At 41.3% G+C, this 23,522-nt stretch overlaps 1 protein-coding gene across 1 annotated transcript in view; it reads right to left on the bottom strand.

Annotated features, from left to right (window-relative positions):
• LOC109400170 (connectin-like) overlaps positions 1–23,522 on the bottom strand; it is a 497,439-nt gene that overhangs the window by 37,282 nt on the left and 436,635 nt on the right. The window lies entirely within an intron of this gene.

Raw genomic sequence — 23,522 nt, 5'->3', positions numbered from 1 at the left:
CTGTCTTCTCTGTCTTCTCTGTCTTCTCTGTCTTCTCTGTCTTCTCTGTCTTCTCTGTCTTCTCTGTCTTCTCTGTCTTCTCTGTCTTCTCTGTCTTCTCTGTCTTCTCTGTCTTCTCTGTCTTCTCTGTCTTCTCTGTCTTCTCTGTCTTCTCTGTCTTCTCTGTCTTCTCTGTCTTCTCTGTCTTCTCTGTCTTCTCTGTCTTCTCTGTCTTCTCTGTCTTCTCTGTCTTCTCTGTCTTCTCTGTCTTCTCTGTCTTCTCTGTCTTCTCTGTCTTCTCTGTCTTCTCTGTCTTCTCTGTCTTCTCTGTCTTCTCTGTCTTCTCTGTCTTCTCTGTCTTCTCTGTCTTCTCTGTCTTCTCTGTCTTCTCTGTCTTCTCTGTCTTCTCTGTCTTCTCTGTCTTCTCTGTCTTCTCTGTCTTCTCTGTCTTCTCTGTCTTCTCTGTCTTCTCTGTCTTCTCTGTCTTCTCTGTCTTCTCTGTCTTCTCTGTCTTCTCTGTCTTCTCTGTCTTCTCTGTCTTCTCTGTCTTCTCTGTCTTCTCTGTCTTCTCTGTCTTCTCTGTCTTCTCTGTCTTCTCTGTCTTCTCTGTCTTCTCTGTCTTCTCTGTCTTCTCTGTCTTCTCTGTCTTCTCTGTCTTCTCTGTCTTCTCTGTCTTCTCTGTCTTCTCTGTCTTCTCTGTCTTCTCTGTCTTCTCTGTCTTCTCTGTCTTCTCTGTCTTCTCTGTCTTCTCTGTCTTCTCTGTCTTCTCTGTCTTCTCTGTCTTCTCTGTCTTCTCTGTCTTCTCTGTCTTCTCTGTCTTCTCTGTCTTCTCTGTCTTCTCTTTCTTCTCTGTCTTCTCTGTCTTCTCTGTCTTCTCTGTCTTCTCTGTCTTCTCTGTCTTCTCTGTCTTCTCTGTCTTCTCTGTCTTCTCTGTCTTCTCTGTCTTCTCTGTCTTCTCTGTCTTCTCTGTCTTCTCTGTCTTCTCTGTCTTCTCTGTCTTCTCTGTCTTCTCTGTCTTCTCTGTCTTCTCTGTCTTCTCTGTCTTCTCTGTCTTCTCTGTCTTCTCTGTCTTCTCTGTCTTCTCTGTCTTCTCTGTCTTCTCTGTCTTCTCTGTCTTCTCTGTCTTCTCTGTCTTCTCTGTCTTCTCTGTCTTCTCTGTCTTCTCTGTCTTCTCTGTCTTCTCTGTCTTCTCTGTCTTCTCTGTCTTCTCTGTCTTCTCTGTCTTCTCTGTCTTCTCTGTCTTCTCTGTCTTCTCTGTCTTCTCTGTCTTCTCTGTCTTCTCTGTCTTCTCTGTCTTCTCTGTCTTCTCTGTCTTCTCTGTCTTCTCTGTCTTCTCTGTCTTCTCTGTCTTCTCTGTCTTCTCTGTCTTCTCTGTCTTCTCTGTCTTCTCTGTCTTCTCTGTCTTCTCTGTCTTCTCTGTCTTCTCTGTCTTCTCTGTCTTCTCTGTCTTCTCTGTCTTCTCTGTCTTCTCTGTCTTCTCTGTCTTCTCTGTCTTCTCTGTCTTCTCTGTCTTCTCTGTCTTCTCTGTCTTCTCTGTCTTCTCTGTCTTCTCTGTCTTCTCTGTCTCCTCTGTCTTCTCTGTCTTCTCTGTCTTCTCTGTCTTCTCTGTCTTCTCTGTCTTCTCTGTCTTCTCTGTCTTCTCTGTCTTCTCTGTCTTCTCTGTCTTCTCTGTCTTCTCTGTCTTCTCTATCTTCTCTATCTTCTCTGTCTTCTCTGTCTTCTCTGTCTTCTCTGTCTTCTCTGTCTTCTCTGTCTTCTCTGTCTTCTCTGTCTTCTCTGTCTTCTCTGTCTTCTCTGTCTTCTCTATCTTCTCTATCTTCTCTGTCTTCTCTGTCTTCTCTGTCTTCTCTGTCTTCTCTGTCTTCTCTGTCTTCTCTGTCTTCTCTGTCTTCTCTGTCTTCTCTGTCTTCTCTGTCTTCTCTGTCTTCTCTGTCTTCTCTGTCTTCTCTGTCTTCTCTGTCTTCTCTGTCTTCTCTGTCTTCTCTGTCTTCTCTGTCTTCTCTGTCTTCTCTGTCTTCTCTGTCTTCTGTCTTCTCTGTCTTCTCTGTCTTCTCTGTCTTCTCTGTCTTCTCAGTCTTCTCTGTCTTCTCTGTCTTCTCTGTCTTCTCTGCCTTCTCTGTCTTCTCTTTCTTCTCTGTCTTCTCTGTCTTCTCTGTCTTCTCTATTTTCTATGTCATCTCTGTCTTCTATTGAATGTATTTTGAGTTCTATATTTTGTCTTGTGTTGTTGACAGTTGTCTTTATTTATTTTCTTCCTAATTATATATTAATCAAAAAGCCATGTTTTTGATAGTATCTATCTCTGATGTGCTAATTTGTGAATCCTTGCATGCTTCTCAAACAACATTAATTTATTTGATCCGCATGTATAGCAAATATAAACTACAGTCCCCGAAAAAAAAAACACGAAGTTCAAGTGTAATCGAATCCGTGCCGAAAGCCCTTCAACAATCAAGCGGTCTCATCGCCGTAATTACGCGCCCCAATGTTTGTAATAGCAATCGAAACTTTTATTCCCATGTTTGTCCAAACAATCACCGATAAACAATCGAATCGAATCGATTTCCCCCTCAAGCGCTCTCACATCAACGCCGCCCACGGGATAGCGTCGCATCGATTCCGCTTCGCCATTATACATCCTTTTGGGAGATTGCCATAAAACCCGGCGACCATTCTCGCATGATATGACTTTTATTGAGTTCGGTCGTTTATCTTCCCACGCGTCGCTCACTCCATCGGTGTCGGTCGCAGCCCAGCACCTCCACCGATCGGAACAGGGGGGATAGTCAAAATCCCTAGTCGCCGCCGCCCGGAGAGCGAACACTTATGCCGGACGAAAAAACGACCAGAAACACTATCATAAACACAATTACGCAGCAATTCAGAGCGCCATAGCTGGTTCCGGTTCAACAACAGCCAGCCAGCCAGCAGCAACACCATCATCGGTGAAACTTGCTCTTTTTGCAACTGGCTACGACGTATAGATTGTAGCGACCGGTGCGGTGGTTGTGCAAGCCATGTTCGTGTTCGTTCAGCTACCGTGGGTTCGATGGCTATTGGTGCAAGAAGTGTTTCGAGCGTTTCGAAGCTAAATGCATTGTTGTAGGTTCGGCCGTGGATATGTTGCGTCGAACTGCTTCCGCAAATAAACACTAGCAAGAGAATAAGAAATACTATCCTTTTTAGAGCGATCATAAATAACGAAGCCATGCACTTGAAGCCGACTTAATTTGATTAGCATTGGAAGTTGTAGCAATTCGACATCCTTGCATAAATTGTTTGAAGATGAACATGAATTGTGTGCCTGCTTCTGTTTTTTGAGATTTGAATGTTGGCAGTGCGTTACAATTACGTTCTAGTGGAGGTTCGACTGTATCGTTTCAACTATCATTAAAAACGGCAACGTTGGGCAAGTAATAAACATCGTTTGCTAATTTCGAGACTGCGTAGCCGTTTTTAATGATAGTTACAATTACGTCTGCTTACAATTGTACGTCCGTTTTATCTACTCCAATTCGTTTTTACGTCCATCTGTTCTTACGGCCAAACTTAATGAAATAATCCAGAAAATAAGGGACTTTATGGATGGACTTTAGGATGAACCAGCCTCGGGCTGAATTTCTCCATATCTAATAATGATGTTGCCTCTGATATGGCATCAATCTATTCAAGACTTGATTGCTACATTCCACGTATTTTACAGATATTTAATTTAATCTGCATTCTTTAGAATAATGAAACACCCTGCCATTCTCTGAAATGTCTCTTACTTACTACTTTCAGTCCTGGGCACCCACGGTGGTGCAGAGGGCCGAATTGAAAGATTTGCATCCTGGGCGATTGCCTTGACCTGTTGCCAGGTCAAATTTCTATCGACTTGCTTCATTTCGTTGTTGAGGCTGCGCCGCCATGAGCCTCTGGGTCTGTCTGTGCTGCGATGTCCTGCTGAGTTCCAATCCAACGATTCATTACTTGATTTCCTTTCCATCCCTGCGTAGAGTGTGGCCGATCCATTTTTGCTCCCGAATTTGTGTCGCTATCGGCTTTTGATGACATTGACGATGGAGCTCCACGTTGAAGATTCAATTGTGAGGCCAGCATGCACGAATTATATACCGCAGGCATCTATTGATGAAGACCTGCTGCCGTTACGTGTTCTCCACTGATACACACCAGGTTTCACTGGCGTATAGCAGCGCAGATTTCATGTTCGAGTTAAAATTCAGATTTTGGTACGTCGACTGATCTGATTGTTTTTCCATACACTTCTTAAACACGCAAAAGCAGCCCTCACCTTCTTGATCCGTGCACCTATGTCGATCTTGGTGCCGCTATCGGCCGCCATTTGGCTACCAAGATATTGGAAGCCTTCAACATTCTGCACTGATTGCCCAGCTACCGTAAAGCTGGAAAGGTTGACCGTGTTTTCATCCAACGATTTGGTCTTGTTGACGTTGGTGGTAAGACCTGCCGCTGAGGAGCGATTGACAAGATCATCGAGCTTGCTCTGCATACCCCCGAGCAGAAGGGAATAACAACAGCATAAGGAGCTGTGTTATTTGGGTAAAACAACTGAACAATAGAATCGATGATTTTTATGTTATTAACATAACATATTATGTTATAAATTTGTCTGTCATAAGCGGCAAAATAACAAATACCATAACAAAAAAATGTTCTTGGAAAACCATTTCAATAACTTGTTTTGTTATTGTCAATAACAACTGAATAACAGTGAATTTGGAAAATATTTCAATAACAAATTTAGATATTAATATGTTATCGATAATAATCGGAAAGCAAAATTTGTTATGGTATCAAAATCGTAACTAAGTAAATTATGATACTTATTATAAAAAAAATATTCACTTTGTCTCACAAACCCATCAATAACATGAGTAATAATACTTTAAATGTTCGGAACAATACTATATTCATATTCAGAATTAGAATGAATTAATCATTCTAAAAGAATGTAATAAAAACTTTCAAAAATTTCTCTGAGAGTTCTTCCACGAAATCATTCACAGATTTTCAAAGACTCCTCTAGAACTTCCCCCAGAATTTCTTCAGAATTTATTTGTCCCGAATTTCATCTTGATTCATCGTGATTATTTGTCCCGAATTTCATCTTGAGATGCCTCTGAAAATTTCTTTGATAATTTATCCAGGAGTTTTTTTCCGAAGAATTCTGCAGGAGTTTTTCAAAAGATTTTGCCAAGAATTCTAATAATTGCTCAGAAGAATTACTTTTGGAATTTCTACGAGGATTGCACCAGGAGTTTTTTTGAAGACTTGTCCAGGGTATCGAAGGGTTCCTCCAGAACTTCGAAGTGTTCCAAAAATGGAACAAAACAAAAGGACAGGTAATTATTATCGAATTGTTGCTTTGATTTCAAAACTTGTTACTGTTGTGCTATTGTTGATAAGTTGATTAATAGTACATCAATAACAAAACTTGTAGTTCAACAAAATATGTTATTGAAATGTACCTTAGTGAATGCATATCAATAGCTTGATTATAACAAAATGAGACTGTCCAACATAATTTGTTATTGAAATGTCATTCCTTGATAATAAAATAATAACAAAACAAGACATAAAAACAGGTTATGTGATTTTGTAGTTATTAATTTGATATTTTCCTCTGCTCGGGTCAGAGCGCCGTTGAGCTAGGAGAGAAACGTCATCAGCCAATTCGAAGTCATTTAGGTGGTCCATGGTAATGGGCTGCCAAAGCAATCCACGATTTGGCTCACGGTCAATCTTACCTACCAGGATCTCGTTGATTACGATGAGGAACAGTAGCGGTGATAGTAGCGGTGATAGTATACATCCTTGCCTCACTCCAGCAACGGCATGGATGGGATCGGACGAAACACCGTTATGCAGTACTCTGCACGAAAATGCCCTGTACTGTGCTTCAATGAGGCCGATGAGTTTCGTAGGGAGACCCTTGCGCCTGAGGGCTTCCCACATGTTTCCGTGGGCTTTTTCGTAATTAATGAAAACCAGGTAGAGACTAGAGAGACTCTTGGAATTCATTAATTTGCTCCAGAATGATACTGAGCGTGACAATATGGTCCACACATGATGGTCTGGCATGGAATCCTGCATGCTGCCATCGGAGAGTTACGTCCATCTTCTCCTGTCTCCGGTTAATGATCACTTTGCAGAGGACTTTGAGAACGATACACGGTAACATGATGCCCCGCCAATTACACAAGTTTACAAAATAAAACGAAAGTCGTGAACTTCTATCAACGACCAAAATTTTTGAAGCACAATTTAGTGCTGATTTCGAAAACGACCTTCAAAAAATTTAAAGTAGAACAGTTTTTGAGTTTTAGCTCAATATCGAGTTTTGTAACTTTTCAAAATATGTAATTTACTAAAATTCAAATATATTGCGTTTTGTTCAACCAATTTTAAATCTTTTTCCATAAATTGAAAGCTGAATACAATACCATTCGATCATCTGAATACAGGTTTTGCGTCAGATTGATGATATTCAAGATATTGACGAGTTTTAGGGACAATCTTCTTAAATTTTAGCAAAATTCCCAAATTTTTTTGAGAAAATGTATTTTTTTCAATAAGAAAAAAACAACCTAAAAATTCTTTCTCGACGTTTATTTGACATATCATATGTAGGCGAGTTACAGTAAAAATTTCAGCTCAATCGGAGCATTGATTACGGAGAATGAGATGTTTGAAGTGAGCGACTTTGCTTAAAAATAGAACAAAAATCGATTTCAAATCACCAACCTTGTATGGAAAGTCGAAAAAATTTCCGCTCTACTGTAATTTTTTTCCTTCGCGTTTTCGAACTCAGGGCATGATTCTACACCAAAAATGATCATCAGCTTACCGAGTTCAAAAATGCTGTAAACTAGTGTTATCGCATACAGTCAGGTCACCCTTTTTGGGTACCTAAGACGCCTTGCATCCAGTCGGCCCGAAATGTCGCGGCTTCCCATATCATGCGGAATAATTGATGCAGTAGTTGTGCGGATACTACGAGGATAGCTTTGAGCATCTCATTTGATATATGATCGACCCCTGGGGCCCTGTTCGATTTCATGCTAGGGATGGCTGTTTCTATCTCCTGCACTGATGGAGCTTCGGTGTTGACACGGGTGACGCTCGAGACGTACCTCATCAATCTAGCTGAAGTCAGAAGGACAACAGTGCCCAGGCTGCACTACCAGCTAAGCACATAACTCTTAGCTGGCGTTCTTTGTCATCGCTTGACCCGTAGAAGCGTGAGGTAGGAATTTGTGACTATCAGAGCTATGTTGGACGCTCTTCTTTCCGACTCACCGTTTTGCAGCCCTAATGGAAGAATGCCAGCAGAAATATTTCGCAGAATCTCATCTGTTATTTCACATCCGGTAGCTCCAAAACGGTCCAAATCAGCTTATTAATAATGTTTGAAAGTAGATTTGTGAGTTATAATACAAATAGAGAGAATTTGATTGCGAATCATAATGGAAATTAATTTCTGCGTTATGAAATCAATTCTAAAACTATAAGTTTTCATCATATAGGTTAAGGATGCTGAAAAAAATAAATTTTGCTCGTGTCCTGAACAATTTAAGAGTTTAAGTTGTTGCTTGCAGTTTGCATTTTTTAGCTGGGTTTACACGCTAAGTTCAGTAATTTGAATTTCAGAAACTTTGAAGAGTTAAAGATCAACTTAAAAAATACCAAATTTTGACAAGAAACTACCCAACGATGGGAAATCTCCATCGAATTATCTGTTTATTAGCTTATATATTGTGCAGGCGAGTTGCCAAATTCTATTAATATCTTAAGTGGGTGTCAAGCGAAAAAAGGTGGAGGTGATCGAAAGGTGGAAGCAGCACTACGACGAACATGGTGCGGGAAAACAAGACATGAAGAAACAAGGTAGCGTGTGAAGTTTGATATTATACCAAAGTTCTATTAGGGTTTATCCATAAAGTACGTTAAGCTTCTAAGTGACAGAGGATTTGTGAAATTGTTATAAGCAATGTATTAATTATGAAAAAAAACGTACGAATGGGCCACGGGGGTGGCGGTTGTCTCGAAAATTCCCAATTTTGGCATGAAGTACTAAGTGGATGTAGGGCTGCAAAACGGTGAGTCGATAAGGAGAGCGTCCAACATAGCTCTGGTCCTCACAAGTTCCTACCTCATGCTTCCACGGGTCAAGCGATGACAAAGACCGCCAGCTAAGAGTTGTGTGCTTAGCTGGTAGTGCAGCCTGGGCACTGTTGTCCTTCTGACTTCAGCTAGATTGATGAGGTACGTCCCGAGCGTCTGTTCACCAAGGAGGTGTGGCTCAAACAGCGTCTGTTCTGGCATCCAGCGGCTGAGTATGAAATGCTGTATTGCGTCAGCTATACCTAAGAAGGCATTCTCCCTTCAACGCAATGCAGGCAGCGCGGCCCCGGTAAGGTAGCCTGCTGAAAACATTCAAACACCCAGAAAAGCAATAGTAGAGTAAACGGATTGATTCAACGGCAACAGACCTGGCAACGAATAAAGGACAACGATTGGAAAGTCGGATCTTGGAACGTGAGAACTTTGAATGAACCCGCACGTGTTGGGCTCCTGGCTCGTGAACTGCAGAATGTCGGCGTTAATGTGGCCGCTATCCAGGAGATACGCTGGCCCAAAACCGGAGAACGCGCATTCCGAGCGGTGGATCCCATTGCCAACACTTCATTCAAGTACCACATCTATTACAGCGGCGGCGATAAGGCAGAACGCGGAGTTGGCTTTATAGTGATCGGGAAGCAGATGAAGCGAGTTATTCGGTGGAAGCCGATAAGCGACCGAATCTGTGTGTTGAGGATGAAGGACAAGTTCTTCAACTACAGCCTGATCAGCATCTATGCGCCAACGAACGACAAACCCGATGACATGAAGGATGAGTTCTATGAGAGCCTTGATAAGGCCTACGGAGAGCAACGGACGCTACGGAGAGTGCCCAAAACAAGATGTCAAAATAGTCATCGGAGATGCAAATGCGCAGATCGGCAGAGAAAGTTTCTTTCGGCCTGTCATTGGAACGGAAAGTCTTCATTCTGTTACCAACGATAATGATTTGCGCCTTGTGACATTCGCTGCTGCTAGAGGGATGGCAATCAGCAGTACCTACTTCGTACGTAAGAATATCCGAAAACACACCTGGCGAAACCCGAGTGGTGACACTTGCTCCCAAATAGACCACGTGCTGGTCGACGGGCGACATTTTTCGGACGTCATAGATGTGAGGTCCTACAGAGGCCCGAACATCGACTCGGATCATTATATTGTAGCCGCTAAAATTCGGGCGCGATTATCCAGCGTCACGAGTTCAAGAAACAACAGGACGATACGTTTCAATATCCAGCGCTTGTCAGCCGAAGGGGTTGCTGCACAGTACCATCAGAAGCTAGACGAGAGGATAGGAGAGACCAACGGATCTGGAGATGTCAACAGCTTGTGGGGAAGTATCCACGAAGCAGTGACAACAACAGCGCAAGAGGTGATTGGTACCGCTCAGCGACGCCAACGTAATGGTTGGTTTGACGAGGACTGCCAACGAGTGACGAACGAAAAGAATGCCGCCAGAAGTCGAATGCTAGTGGCCGGTACCCGACAGAACAGAGAGCGGTACAGGGTTGCAAGAGCAGAAGAGAAACGAATCCACCGCAGGAAAAAACGGCAACACGAAGAGAGTGTTATTGCTGAAGCGCAGGAAAGTATGGACAGGAACAATATGCGGAGGTTTTATGCAACTGTCAATGGCGCGCGGCACAAGATTGCGCCAGTGCCCGCCATGTGCAACGACCGGGAAGGAAATTTGCTGACAGACAAAACAATGGTGGCAGCCAGGTTTAAGGAGCACTTCGAAGAGTTGTTGAGTGGTAGCAGCGAAAGAGCACCCAGGAACAGGATTAACATAATGGATGACAGTCAAGCAGTGGAACCACCAACACTGGATGAGGTTAAAAAGGCCCTTAACCCTTATGTGGCTGACAGGGTACCCGGGTACCCAGTGCCCATTTAAAAAGCACGGTGTAGAAAAAAGCAAAAAGTTTGTCGGACACATAACGGTTAAGGAGCTGAAAAGCAGCAAGGCTGCTGGGAAGGACGAGATCCCGGTCGAACTTCCTAAGCACGGAAGCGAGCGGCTACATCAATCAATCCACCAGATTATTATAAAGATTTGGGAGGATGAAGAATTGCCCACCAGTTGGTTGGATGGCCTCATATGCCCAATCTACAAGAAAGGGCACAGACTGGAGTGTGCCAATTACAGAGGGATTACCCTTTTAAATTCGGCGTATAAGATACTGTCGCGTGTCCTGTTCAACAGCCTGCGACCTCTTGAGGAGTCCTTCGTCGGCGAATACCAGGCTGGTTTTCGTGAGGGCCGATTAACGACGGATCAAATGTTTACCCTGCGGATGATCCTAGATAAATTTCGGGAATATAACTTGCAGACTCACCATCTGTTCATTGATTTTAAAGCAGCGTACGATTCAGTGAAAAGAAATGAGCTTTGGCAGATAATGTCAGAACATGGTTTTCCAGCGACACTAATTAGGCTGATACGCGCAACGCTGGATGGATCGAAATCAAGTATTCGGATCGCGGACGAAGTGTCTACGTCGTTTGTGACCTTGGATGGATTGAAGCAAGCTCTTTCAAATTTATTGTTCAACATTGCACTCGAAGGAGCGATTAGGAGGTCAGGCGTGCAGAGGAATGGCTCTATCATCACACGGTCGCACATGCTCCTCGGTTTTGCGGACGATATTGATCTCATCGGCATCGATCGTATGGCAGTGGAGGAAGCTTATGCTCCTCTGAAGAGAGAGACAGCGAGGATAGGCTTGACGATTAACTCTACCAAGACGAAGTACATGATAGCGGGTAGAGACAGAAGCAGGCCTAGTGGTGTTAGTGCTGAGGTAGTGAATGATGGGGAAGTGTTTAAAGTTGTTGAAGAATTTGTTTATCTTGGAACACTTGTGACATGTGACAATGACGTTTCCCGTGAAGTGAAAAGACGTATTGCAGCTGCGAATAGGGCCTTTTACGGATTGCGTAGCCAGCTTAGGTCCCGTAATTTGCAAACGCAAACAAAATTTGCTCTGTATAAGACGCTGATTCTTCCGGTTGCCCTCTACGGTCACGAAGCGTGGACGTTAAAGGAGGTAGACCGAAAAGCTTTTGGAGTTTTTGAGCGCAATGTGCTGCGGACAATTCTCGGTGGGAAACAAGAAAATGGAGTGTGGCGCAGACGCATGAATCACGAGTTGTACCAAGCGTACGAAGATGCGAATATTGTGAAACGTATAAAATACGGCAGACTTCAGTGGGCTGGACACGTAGTGCGAATGTCGGAAGAAAGAATAGCGAAAACAATATTCAGCAGAGAACCTGGTAGAGGTAGGCGACTTCGTGGGCGGCCGCGAACTCGCTGGCTGCACGCGGTTGAAGAAGATCTACGATCCCTACACGTTCGGGGAAACTGGAGGAACATCGCCCAAGACCGACGAAGCACCATCTGAAAGCTCATGTATACTTGAATGAGACAGTGTGCCATGCGCTGGTTTGAAATGCGTCTCAAGAAAATTTGTGAGATTTGAGATCATAGCATGCTCATGAAAAATTTTGTGTACGTGCCTCAATGAGACGTCTCGTGAGACTCGTCTCATTGAGATGTCTGTCAGTCAAACCCAAATTGCATCGAAGTTGTTTTAGAGGCCTAGATAAGATCGTATGAACCTGGTCCCACCCCAGATTTATGGCAGGAATATCGAAATCGATAATTATCCGGGGATTCAACCCACTTATCCACGGGCGGTCATGTTGGTGGTTCGGATATTGACGTTTCTTGGAGGAAAATCAAAGCGATTCGGTTAACCTTCCTTCGCTACCCATTCGGTGGTGCCTACCGTTGCATCCCACGTCAAAATCGCAACCGCTCGCTTGTGCCCACCACCGCCATTACGCGGATTTGTGGGGAAACTTGGCACTGGGGATCAAATAAATATTAGTTTTGATAGTATCAATGAAAATGGCAATATGTATCCCTGACCATAGCCCGCATCATATCTCAAGCTACATATGAAGATACACGTCAACGAGCCTGTGTGGGTCATTTCACCCTAACAATTTACAACTCCTTACCAGATAAACCTTACTTTTCAACACCGCGGGATGTGGTGACTACTGCCATTTCCCGTCAATTGAAGCAACCCTTCATCCTTGACCGCTGGTCAAACAGAACACGCTCAGAAAATCACTAATTTTATGCACACGAGCTGACCGAACGAGTACCAACAGCACTCTTACGCAGTCTCCCAGTCTCCCATACGGAGTTAGGAAGAAACTCCTGCCAGAATTATTCCCCGTCGTAAAACAACCTGCGACTGTATCATATCTACTTCAGCATACTTATGACTTAAAGCTTCTCCGCACCCGAATAAACCCAAGTAACACAGAAAACATCTTTGAAAATGATATTTGAAAAAGATGTTGTAGTACAGTACTATAATCGTATCCGTACACATCTTATGTTGAAATCAGGTTTTAAATATGTTAGATAAAAACAAACCACTGAAAAATCTTATCAACCAGACCACAAGTTAAAATAACGTAAATTTAACTTTGATTACACAAGTAATTTATATCATTGTCTTCTTTCCATGAAAGACGGTATGAAAAAACATCAGCAGTACATAGTTATAACCTATGACTCAAGCATGTTGAAAATACGTTATTTTTACGTATTAAATATGTTGGTGTATAAGTTTATCAGTCATTCACTTGAATATTATTTATGAAACATTGTACTTAAAAGTTTCCAGCTAATTGAACACCATCCATTACTCATATTGTATGCTTAACGATTGACGATGGACTTGATAATTCGTTGTCGTTGTCCAGATTATAGGTGAATTAATAAAATACCGTATGCGTGATAATGTTTGCACCATCATATAAATAAGGTACCCATATCACCTGCACACACAATGTCTTGGTTTTTATTGCATGCACGTAAGCTCTTACTCATATCACAGTAGGTTGCGGGTAAAAAAATCCGATTTCTTAAGTTTTAAATTTGCACCATGAAGGGGTGGCAGCGGTAGTCGGGACTTGCCCACGCGCAAATGTTGAAAAAGACATTTCAGGAGTGTTCAGGAGAACCGTAAAACGGTCTTAGACCGAAAAAAAGCAAGGGCAACTATTCCCGAAGGTGTCCACTGGTCGTCCGAGGTTAACATGGATTAAGAAGGCTATCGCTGGGACCAAAAAGAAGATTTGGGTGAATTATATGCGCTTAATGAGAAAAATGGAAAAGAAACGCGAAATCAGCGACTTAACGGCATGGCATATCGAAAAGGAAAATTACGGTGGCCTTTATGATCCTTCGACCATAGAAAAAAAAACTTACATTATTACCAATGGCATCCAGGAGCTACGAGTAGCGCCATATAAGAAAGTCTTGAATTTGCCCGAACGCAACATCCGTTTTTTTCGATTTTCGAAAAACTATCGATCCGTACCAAATTCCAGAATCAATAGTTATATTAACTTTTGTTTGTGTCAATGTCTACACTATTGGGCAATGTCAAAATAAAAAAATAAACTCAAAAATTGTTAATCTTGACTTTGACACTACCACGGACACTTTTCGACATTTGCGCGTGGACAAATCACGAGCTAGGTTGCCAGTTAGTAATTATGCAAGTGTTAAACTAAGAAAATCAACACTTTTTATTCACAGCCTACTATGATATAAGTTATAGCTTAAATGCCTGCAAATAAAACCAATATGTACATTGTATTCACAAGTAAAACTGGAACGCTATTTAACGATGGTGCAAACATTATCACGCATACGGTATACCCTAAAATGCTTGACGACTGTGGAAGTCATTTCAGGCTTAATATACCGATAGAGAAAACCTCCATTGAACTCTACTTAATCGTCAGGCCTCCTGTCTATGCAATATCACTTTAGGTACTTACGTGCCGGCTTAATCTCACAGAGAAACACTATTTTTTAATCAATTCGTTTCAGAATTTGATTTTAATGATCAGAAATCCTTTTTTCTGATTGGTACCAGTGGAACTGCAGTGGAACTTTGTTATTGTTTTACTTATGTTCAAAACAGGTATCAAAAACCAACAACCACGTCGTTGTATGCTATTTGAAAAAGGATGTTGCAAATAAGTTGTTACGACGTTATTTCAATGTATTTAAACCGATTCAAGTAGAAGTCGACAAACATGTCATTACGATGTATAACCAATGTTATTTAAACGTAATACTTGTATTCTGAATTCCTTCCCATCAGGTCAGATAAATTACAGTGCCTGCTAAAAAGTTTCAAACTATCACTTGTATATGTAGCCGTTTGTTCATCTGCACATTTCTTTCCCAATAGTTATTTACCTGGGGCAGTGTAAATATTTAATAAAAGAGTATAATTTGCTTATTGATAACGAATACGCATTCTACATTCGAAAAGCATATCGTTAGCATGTACAACATAATTGAAAATAGCATGCCAAAACTTCCTGACTGTGCTGTCTTAAGAAGCTACCATGTTGAATGCCTGAAAATTTGTTGAAAATTCTTACAAAAACTAGAGAGATGACAAACTTTTCCTTCTTGTTTTCAACTTGATGGAAAGCGAATGAATTAATGAAGGGTGAATGTGTTTATTACACCATAAATTTTGAATGTCACATGAAATTAAGTAATAGTGACCAAATATCGAGATCGTAAATTACAAATGGAATGAAAGGCTTGAGCCATTACCAAATAGCACATAATAATTGTCACATTTATTTGTACAGCGTTCCTTTGATAAATCATGTTTTTTTCTGTTGTTCTGACGATGTTACAGAAAACATAATCGATACTTAATATTATGTTATAATAATGTATTGAAAAACATCTTTAGTAACATCAAAGATGTTTTATAAGCCGCCATTTTTTGCGCTTTTTCGGTGATATAAGTGTATAAAAATAAGTTTTTCATGTGTGAAACAAAACATCGACTTTTGTTTGAACTATGTATTATATACACTATTGTAACAAATTGTGTTACTTGGGAAGTTAATCCAATCGCAGCTGGACATCATCTGGGAAATTTCATTTTAGTGACGAATTCGAGTGTAAATTAAACTGGTACGTTATCGAGTAATAACAAGCTGTACGTGGAGCTTGTCTCATTGAGATGTCTCATTGAGACTCGCAATGCCAATGTGATGCGCAGTAACATCGCGAGTCTCAAGCTCACGGAATTTTCATGTGCTCACAGCCAACTTTTCTCAATCTCGTATTGAGATTTGTGCGTACAGATACTCTGGATGGTGCTCTACTATACGCTCGGCGTTGGAGTAAAGTCACTTTGTAGCCAACAAGGTATCAAGGTAGGTACTTAGTGGATGCTCCCTTAATGCTAACACGCTGCACCAGTGAAAAGTAATTTCTCCAAGCACGTTGTTAAAAGTGTCCTACATACTGTTATTTTGGTTCTGTCACATTCGCCCGAAAACCATTCGCCCGAATTCCAAATGCCCGAATGACAAACACCCGAATGTAACAAACGCCCGAAAGTCATACGCCCGAAAAGACCATTCGCCCGAAATACCATTCGCCCGAAAAGACCATTTGCCCGAAAGACCATTCGCCCGAAAACCATAATAATCTAGACCACTTTTCTGAAATCAGTTTAGGCGTCGTCCACGCGTATGGCTGAACGCCATTATCAACTAAAAGTTACTGCAACCATTTTCATCGGAAGTTTTTGCTTTCTTTGAACACAGTCTGATTTAAGACTCATACTGTTACAAACATTTTCGGCAATATAGCTGTGGAGCTTGATTGGAATTGTCCCTTCTATTGTTAATAGGCTTTTCTTTCTAGTTTCACCTTCAAAGAAATTAAATTCAATTTTATGTCATTTGTTACCAGAAATTCGCCCTTCTTGCAATCATGGGCTGTTCTTTTAAGTTATTCTGTTATGGGGAACCTTGACGTTTTACGTTTTTACAACTTCTGGATTCCAAACATGATTTCAAAAGAACAGATTGCTCAAATAAGAATGCTGAATTAGCTCACACGTTCACAATTTTTATCAATAATTGTTCATTTTAACGAAACGTAATTATTCCGAGTAGATCAGTTTTGAACACTATTATCTTAAAAGTGTTGACTACTCTGTGCTGAAGTATAGTCTTTATCCTTTCAATCAGCAATGCTGTAACAATTAATGACCTAATATGTAATATTTTCACAAGCAATTAGGCCTTCTTCAAAACATAGGCCGTTCTTTCAAAATAAGCTGATATGATTATTATTGGCGCTAGTCCAGCTGTTCTTGCGATTGGTCGGATACTAAGTACACCATGGGCCTGTCCTTAAACTTTCATCATGGCAAACCAAAAAAAAACTTGTCGTCAGAAATTGCATGGAATTGGTGCATGACTTTCGGGTAAATGGTCTTTCGGGCGAATGGTCTTTTCGGGTGAATTGTTATTCGGGCGAATGGTCCATTCGGGCGAATGGTCTATTCGGGCGATTGGTCTATTCGGGCGATTGGAATTCGGGCGTTTGTCATTCGGGCGTTTGTCATTCGGGCAAATGGTTTTCGGGCGAATGTGACAGAATCGTTATTTTATTGTCTTTGGGCCTCAATCCCTGTTACATACTCTTTCAGCGCACGATACATATCCAGTCGAATCTAAATTATTACCCATCAACATAAACAAAACTCAACAAAATGTGAAGGATCACCATCATGGCACCACTTCGTTTGATCTTGATATACCAATCAGTTTAATCGTTGACCCACGAATTTTGTCTAATTAAGGCATTAAATTTGACACCCGACCTAGCATCGTCCCTCACTCCGGACTATCTCATTTGAAAACTTTAGTCGTCCGAACACTATCTTTGTCGTTGTCGTCGTGCTGTGTAGGCCAAAACACACAGTTCCGGTTCCCGAGATCCAGCCAAACACAGAACACCCCAATAGCTATGGGGAGAGTTGCACACAGGATAATCCGATAATAAATCTACTAATCTCCGTGCACTACTGTTTCAGTTTCCGCTGCTGCTGTGGTTCTGTTTGTTCCTTTTGTGTGCGGGACGACGGAGATTGTTACCCACCATCGGCAGCACCGGCGAGCTGTAGCTGCGTCAGATCTTTACGGAACGGTAGAACTTTTATTGCTGTATTAATTTTGGCCCCGGTAGCTAGGTGCCTACCTATCTCGAGGGAACAGAGTGTGTCTTTTGATAAGTGGAACTTGACGAATGGGCATGTTCTTTTCTTGGAAAATTTGGAAGAGGTGGTTATTAGGTTTTATGATGGTTCTTAAAACTTCTCCAAGTCTAATTGGTCTTCAAAATGTTATTTGGATGGAATTCGCCACAGATGTTCCTAGTAACTTTTTTAGTCAAATTGACTAGAAGAGATTCTTAGGACCATCATAAACCCAAAATGAAAGGTATTAGGTTTTATGATGGTTTGTAAAACCTCTGCAAGACTAATTGACTATCAAAATGTTACATGGGATGGTTGGTACAAGAAGATCAGGCGCTCAGGGGGTAAGATGAGTGAATCCGGTAGAACGTGATCTGTCGAGCGAGCATAAATGTAGGTATGCACATTTTATTCAGTTTGATTTCTTCGTTTGAAAGCTGGATCAAACCGAACAATTTTCACAAAATTGTACTTTTTTTCCTCACATCCTGTACCGCACTGTCACCCGTAGGTACTAGTCAAGCTCTTTATCGATGGCCATGGGGACCGGTTTTGTATCGAAGAGGCAAGCTTATTATCATCCAACCGTTGGTTGCTGCCGCATTGTATCGACTTTCGGGCTATAATTCCAGGGGTACGTACGGGAAGATGCCATGCCACCGAGAGACCGACTACAGCAGACCAACTTCTGAAAGCCGGAATTAAATAATTGCCATAAGGCAAAATGTCTCGTCTTGTTGGCCTATTCTGCGTGAGTGCGTCCGGATTCATCGTCTCTGTCCCGCCTCGCCCGCCACGTTCCGTTGTTGTTGCAGCTTTGATGGGTCAAAGCGATTCCAGCATAAGACTCTGGCAAGTTGGGAAATGAGTTTACCGAGCTAAGCCGGCGTCGAGATGCTCTCGGTGTAACGAGAAAATGAATAATTTCCAGCTGTCCACTTTGTCAGGATCAAACAGGACTAGTCAAGATTGATTGCGGCTGCTACTATGGAGCCTTTGGTGGCGTCTGAGTTCGCCCGAAGGGGCAGCGTAGAATTCTGCGGTGGAAAAGTTAATGAAGTCATTGCGGCGGCGTTCGTTGTCAAGGGGACAGAGATAATTTCAGCAAGATTTGAGCGCATTTCCGAGAGTTTTACCAAGTACTTACAGGTGTAGGGGATGTTTGATGAATGTACCTGTAGAGAAGGAGATAGACGCAATTAGTTGAATGCTTCAGGTTCAGTGAGTAATGGCAGTTCAAAGGATAACTGTTGCGATATAGTTGATAATAGCTTGAAGAATATAGTTCTGTTTGAAATATTGATCAAATTTCAGCACATACTTCGTTCCAAGGGCGTAGCATGATAGCTTGATAAGAGGAGGGACCATTCTTAGCAAAAACAATAAATCTACTATAAACGCAATATGATAAAACTGATTATAAAAAATATGACTTCAATACATCTTCCAAACACAAATGAATTCCTTGCCAGCAGTTTGTTGTTAAGCCCAGAAACAAAATATTAAACATGTGCTCGGCTAGAATCTGAAAAGCAAGCTTTTTCCTAGTCAAAACGTTACACCAAGAAGAACAAACAGAAGAATATAATCCCAACTCATTGAAAGACACATATTACTTGTAAACCTCTTAAACCCAAGTGGGATTATATTGAGTCGTTTATGATGTGGAAATATTCCAACGCGCCACCGCTTTTCCACGTTCAACAAATGATGCAAAACAAAAGTACAGGGTGCCTATAAATTTCATTTTTTGTCGCTCCATGAACTTCCCGCTGCAAACCTAATCAACTGAGAGTGTTTTTAAGTTTTCCCCATGCCAGGACTAGTAAGCAAGCAAACATTTTTTCCTATTTATTTTTCCCTTTTCCAACCGTTTGGCTTCCTTTGGCCTTTTTCCAGTTCTCTCCACCATCGACGGCTGTGTATGGAAAGTACTGGTCGAATTGGTGCTGAAAAGTAACAACCACCGTAATTTGTTCTTCCAACTGTAATAGATAAACTTTACCCTCTTCGGTATTGGAGGGGATCATGTGGAGCATCGAGGGAGCAGGACTGACTGACTGCGCTGGAAATTGTGTAGCAATCAAGTTGGATAAAAAAGTTACCATGTATATACAACACGAATCGGCTAGCTGCTACCTAGAAACTAGTTCCAGTGGGGCTTCAATGCATAAGAATTCCCACACTGGCCCGCCTCAGGTAGGGGAGAGACGGGTCTGGTCTCCAAAGAAAACCGAAGCCTGGCAATCACTTTCACGCTCGAGTGGAGTCGTACCCTCTACGTGTACGCGCCGCCGCCCCCAAAGCGACAAGGTGTCATGTAAGAAGTGCCATTTTCGTTTCATTTCCACCTTTTAGTCGTTGGACAGTGAAGGGAAACTTGGCCATAATTTTCAGGTTGAGGTGGTTCTATTTTTTAATCTATGGTTTGTGGGCATGTATAGTAAATTCAGTTCATTTGTTGACAGACTTATGGTAATAGCTTTAGCTTGATTGGCATCTTCAGTATGTGAGTGTTGGTGATCTCCTATTTTTAGACGACAATGGCACCTGTCACGTCAGGTTGCAAGTCAATGTGAGGAAGAGGAAGGAAGTGATGATTGCAATCGTTTGTATCCACATCAGACCGAATATACCTCTGCGTCTGCAGATTCATGCAGCTGTTGGATTGTTGGTGGGATCCGCGCATAGATATGCTCCAGCAAGTCACATTTTTTAGCTACAGTGAGTCCACACCGATGAATCACCCACAGTTTATGAATCAGCTTGCTTTAAATAACAAAATCAGAAGGTAACTTGTCACAAAACATCTAAAAAGTATTTTTGTTGGACAAATCCTTGTGTATGTGGAACATCACAACAGTTGTTATAGCACGGAATCCGTTTTTGTTTCCGAAATCAACGAAAATTGTCGGAGTGATTCAGATGCTGTCATTGTTGCCATTTTTTAGTCGCTTTTGCAAGACGTACGTTTGTTGTAGATTAGAAAAAACTAACAATTTAGTCGTTCCTGTACAGCTTTTTGAGGAAAAAACGAGCTGCAACCTACTGTAACATGTTGAAGAATCGACTAAAATATTAACGCACACTGAAACGGCAAAATGAGCAATAGCCAATATCTCACAGAAATAATATTGAAAACTATCCAAGTCTTCGATAACAGAGAGATGTTCCTTCTTTTTATCATCTGCACAAAAAAGCTATTGAAAAATGTGCATAGGATTGCCAGTTATTCAACAAAACCGACATTTTTATTGCTTCACCCATACAAAGTGTTAGGTGATTTTGATTAAGTTTATTGCAAATTTTCAATTTTTAATTGAGCGGTAATATAGCTGCCATGTTGAATCAGCATGTTTGTGAAGGCAAAGTGCTGTGGAATGGCGAATTTACATAACTATTGAGCAAAACACCTGATTCATAAATTGTGGGGAAAAAGCGGGTACGGCACAATTTATGAAACAGATGAAAAGCGGTTGAAATTTAGTTTTGCAATGTTTAAATATATTGTTTCTTTACTCGGTCATATCACACACCCGTCTATTGTGTATACCCGTATAGCGTGCATGTCTGGCCGGTCTCTACCGCAGGTACCGGTCATAACAGTGGCGAACGAGGTGGTGTTTTTTCTCGCGATTGGAATTAATTGCGTTTCGCGTTGTCGTTCGGTTGGTCGGAAAGCAACCAAAAACAATTCCCGGTGTGATTTGTGTGTGTGCCTTGGAGTGGTTCCAGTATCCCGGAGTGCTCCAATACCGGAATAGTTTATGCTTTCGTTAAAGCAGTTGGCTGTTTCTTGCCTTAGATTGGTAGTTTTTTGTGTGTGTTTTCCACGGAGTTGTTAGCCGTCGGAGGAGCAGCTGATGTTGTTTGTATCGCCGTTTCACATTCAATCACAGGTTTGATTGAAAGGTTCACGTAAGTACTGCATGTAAAGTTAGAAATAAAGCAGAGAAAAGTTCCAAAACTGCATGCTTACCGTGGAACATTGAAACAGTTTTGCGATCAATTTTCTTTCGCCTAGCAAGCGATAGAAAAGTTTCATTTTGTTTATCTTTATTCCGTTTCACATCCACGAAACAGTTTTATCAACATCAAACGAGTTTGTGTTTGTGTTGATTAATAGTTTTTTGTTGCTACAACATTAGTTTGCGACATACAATTTGACGATACAAGATCGTTGTCGCGCGGTGAATGTTGCATCGCCTGAATTTGTTGTATGTTGGATGTTGCGAGGAATAGAGTTGTCCCGCAAATTAAAAGAATCAGTTTTATGCTCCATGCACACAAAAAGTTTGTTTCAATCTGTTTGCTAAAGTTTGTTTGTTTGGTTTCGACAGTTTATGATTTACACTGTAAAAAATCAGTCGTTTGTTTAGTTTCAATAGTTTATGATTTACACTATAAAAAAAAAATCAAACGTTTGTTTAGAGTTTATGATTTACACTGATAAAAAATCAAACGTTCGTTTAGAGTTTATGATTTACACTGAAAAAAATCAATAAGTTGAAGTTTGTTTTGTTTTTGGAGTTTGTTTTGTTTAAAAGAACTATGTCAACTACAACTACAAGTCAAGTCAAGCCGTTTGTTCCCGGATCAATCCCGTTCGAGAAGTTTTTGGAGGATTTAAACCGTGAGTTTTTGCATCGTGGAGTTTACAGTTTGGAAAAACAAAAAGTTTCGTTCCTGTCTTCGTGTGGTACTCAAGTTTTCAGCGAGTTGAAGCAGATTTTCGAAGGAAGGAGCTTGAAGGACGTTTCGTTTGGAGAAATTACGGATGCATTACGGAAGCGGTTTGATGGGACACAATCGGACAAGAAGGACAGTTTAATCCAAGGAGCTTCAGAAAAACAGTTTAATCGTAGTTTATCCAGCAATAGGAAGCAATCACTTTTGCACATTAACAACAACAGTTTTACTTCACAATCACGCAAGTTGTTTTGTAGTTTTTGTCACAGAGATGGACATATTCGACGTTTTTGTTTCGATCGAAAGAGATCTAAGGTAAAGTTTGTCGATTCTCCAGTAGCCCACCCACAAAAATCAAATGTTTCCAATAGTTTAACGTACGAGTCAAAGTTGTCGTATGAGGAAACAGATTGTTTAACATTTTCAGTCAACAGGATCAATGAGCCGTGTTTTCGAACAGTTTACGTTGACGTTATTCGTTTAAAAATGGAAGTTGATTGTGGTGCTGCAGTTTCCGTCATTGATTCATCAATGTACGAGCAAGAATTCGATCACATACCGATAGAACCGTGTGACAAGAAATTAGCCGTGATTAATGGAAGTCGTTTGAAAGTTTTTGGACAAATACAAGTTTTAGTTGAGTTGAACGGAAAATCAGAAGTTGTTAATCTGATAGTTTTGCAAAGTGAGAGCAAGTTTATACCTTTGCTTGGACGCGATTGGTTGGATTTGTTTATACCTAGTTGGCGTAGTGTTTTTGCAACTCGTAGTATCAATCAATTGGCAGTTTCTCATGACCAGTTTCTAGAGAATATTAAGCGCAAATTTCCCAATGTTTTCGATAAGTCCCTATCGACCCCAATCAAAGGTTTTGAGGCGGATCTAGTTTTGAAAGATCATTCACCGATTTTTAGACGCGCCTACGACGTTCCGTTAAGGCTGAAGGACAAGGTCTTGGAGCATCTGGACAGTTTGGAGAAGGATGGCGTCATAACCCCAGTCGATGCGAGTGAGTGGGCATCGCCGGTGATCGTCGTTGTGAAGAAGAGCGGTGACATTAGGATGGTTATTGACTGTAAGGTCTCGATCAACAAAGTCATAATCCCTAACACGTATCCTCTACCTTTGGCGCAAGACATGTTTGCATCTTTAGCTGGAGCTAAAGTGTTTTGTTCTCTAGATCTGGCAGGAGCGTATACACAGCTTAAATTGTCTAAAAAGTCGAGAAAGCTAATGGTGATTAATACGGTTAAAGGTTTGTTTACGTATAATCGTTTACCGCAAGGTGCTTCTTCAAGTGCAGCGATTTTTCAACGTGTCATGGATCAGGTTTTGAAAGGTATTGACGGAGTTTACTGCTACCTCGACGATGTTTTGATAGCAGGGAAAGACGAGAAAGACTGTTTACAGAAACTTTATTTGGTTTTAGAGCGACTTTCTAATGCCAATATAAAAGTTAATCTGAAAAAATGCAAATGGTTTGTTACTAGTTTGCCATTTCTGGGTCATGTTTTGACGGACAAAGGTTTGTTGCCGTGCCCAGAGAAGGTGGAAACGATTCGCAGAGCCAGTGTTCCAAATAAT

Source organism: Aedes albopictus, chromosome 3 (assembly GCF_035046485.1).
Source record: "Aedes albopictus strain Foshan chromosome 3, AalbF5, whole genome shotgun sequence".
NCBI lineage: Eukaryota > Metazoa > Arthropoda > Insecta > Diptera > Culicidae > Aedes > Aedes albopictus.
This window is presented reverse-complemented; position numbering and strand designations above follow the sequence as displayed.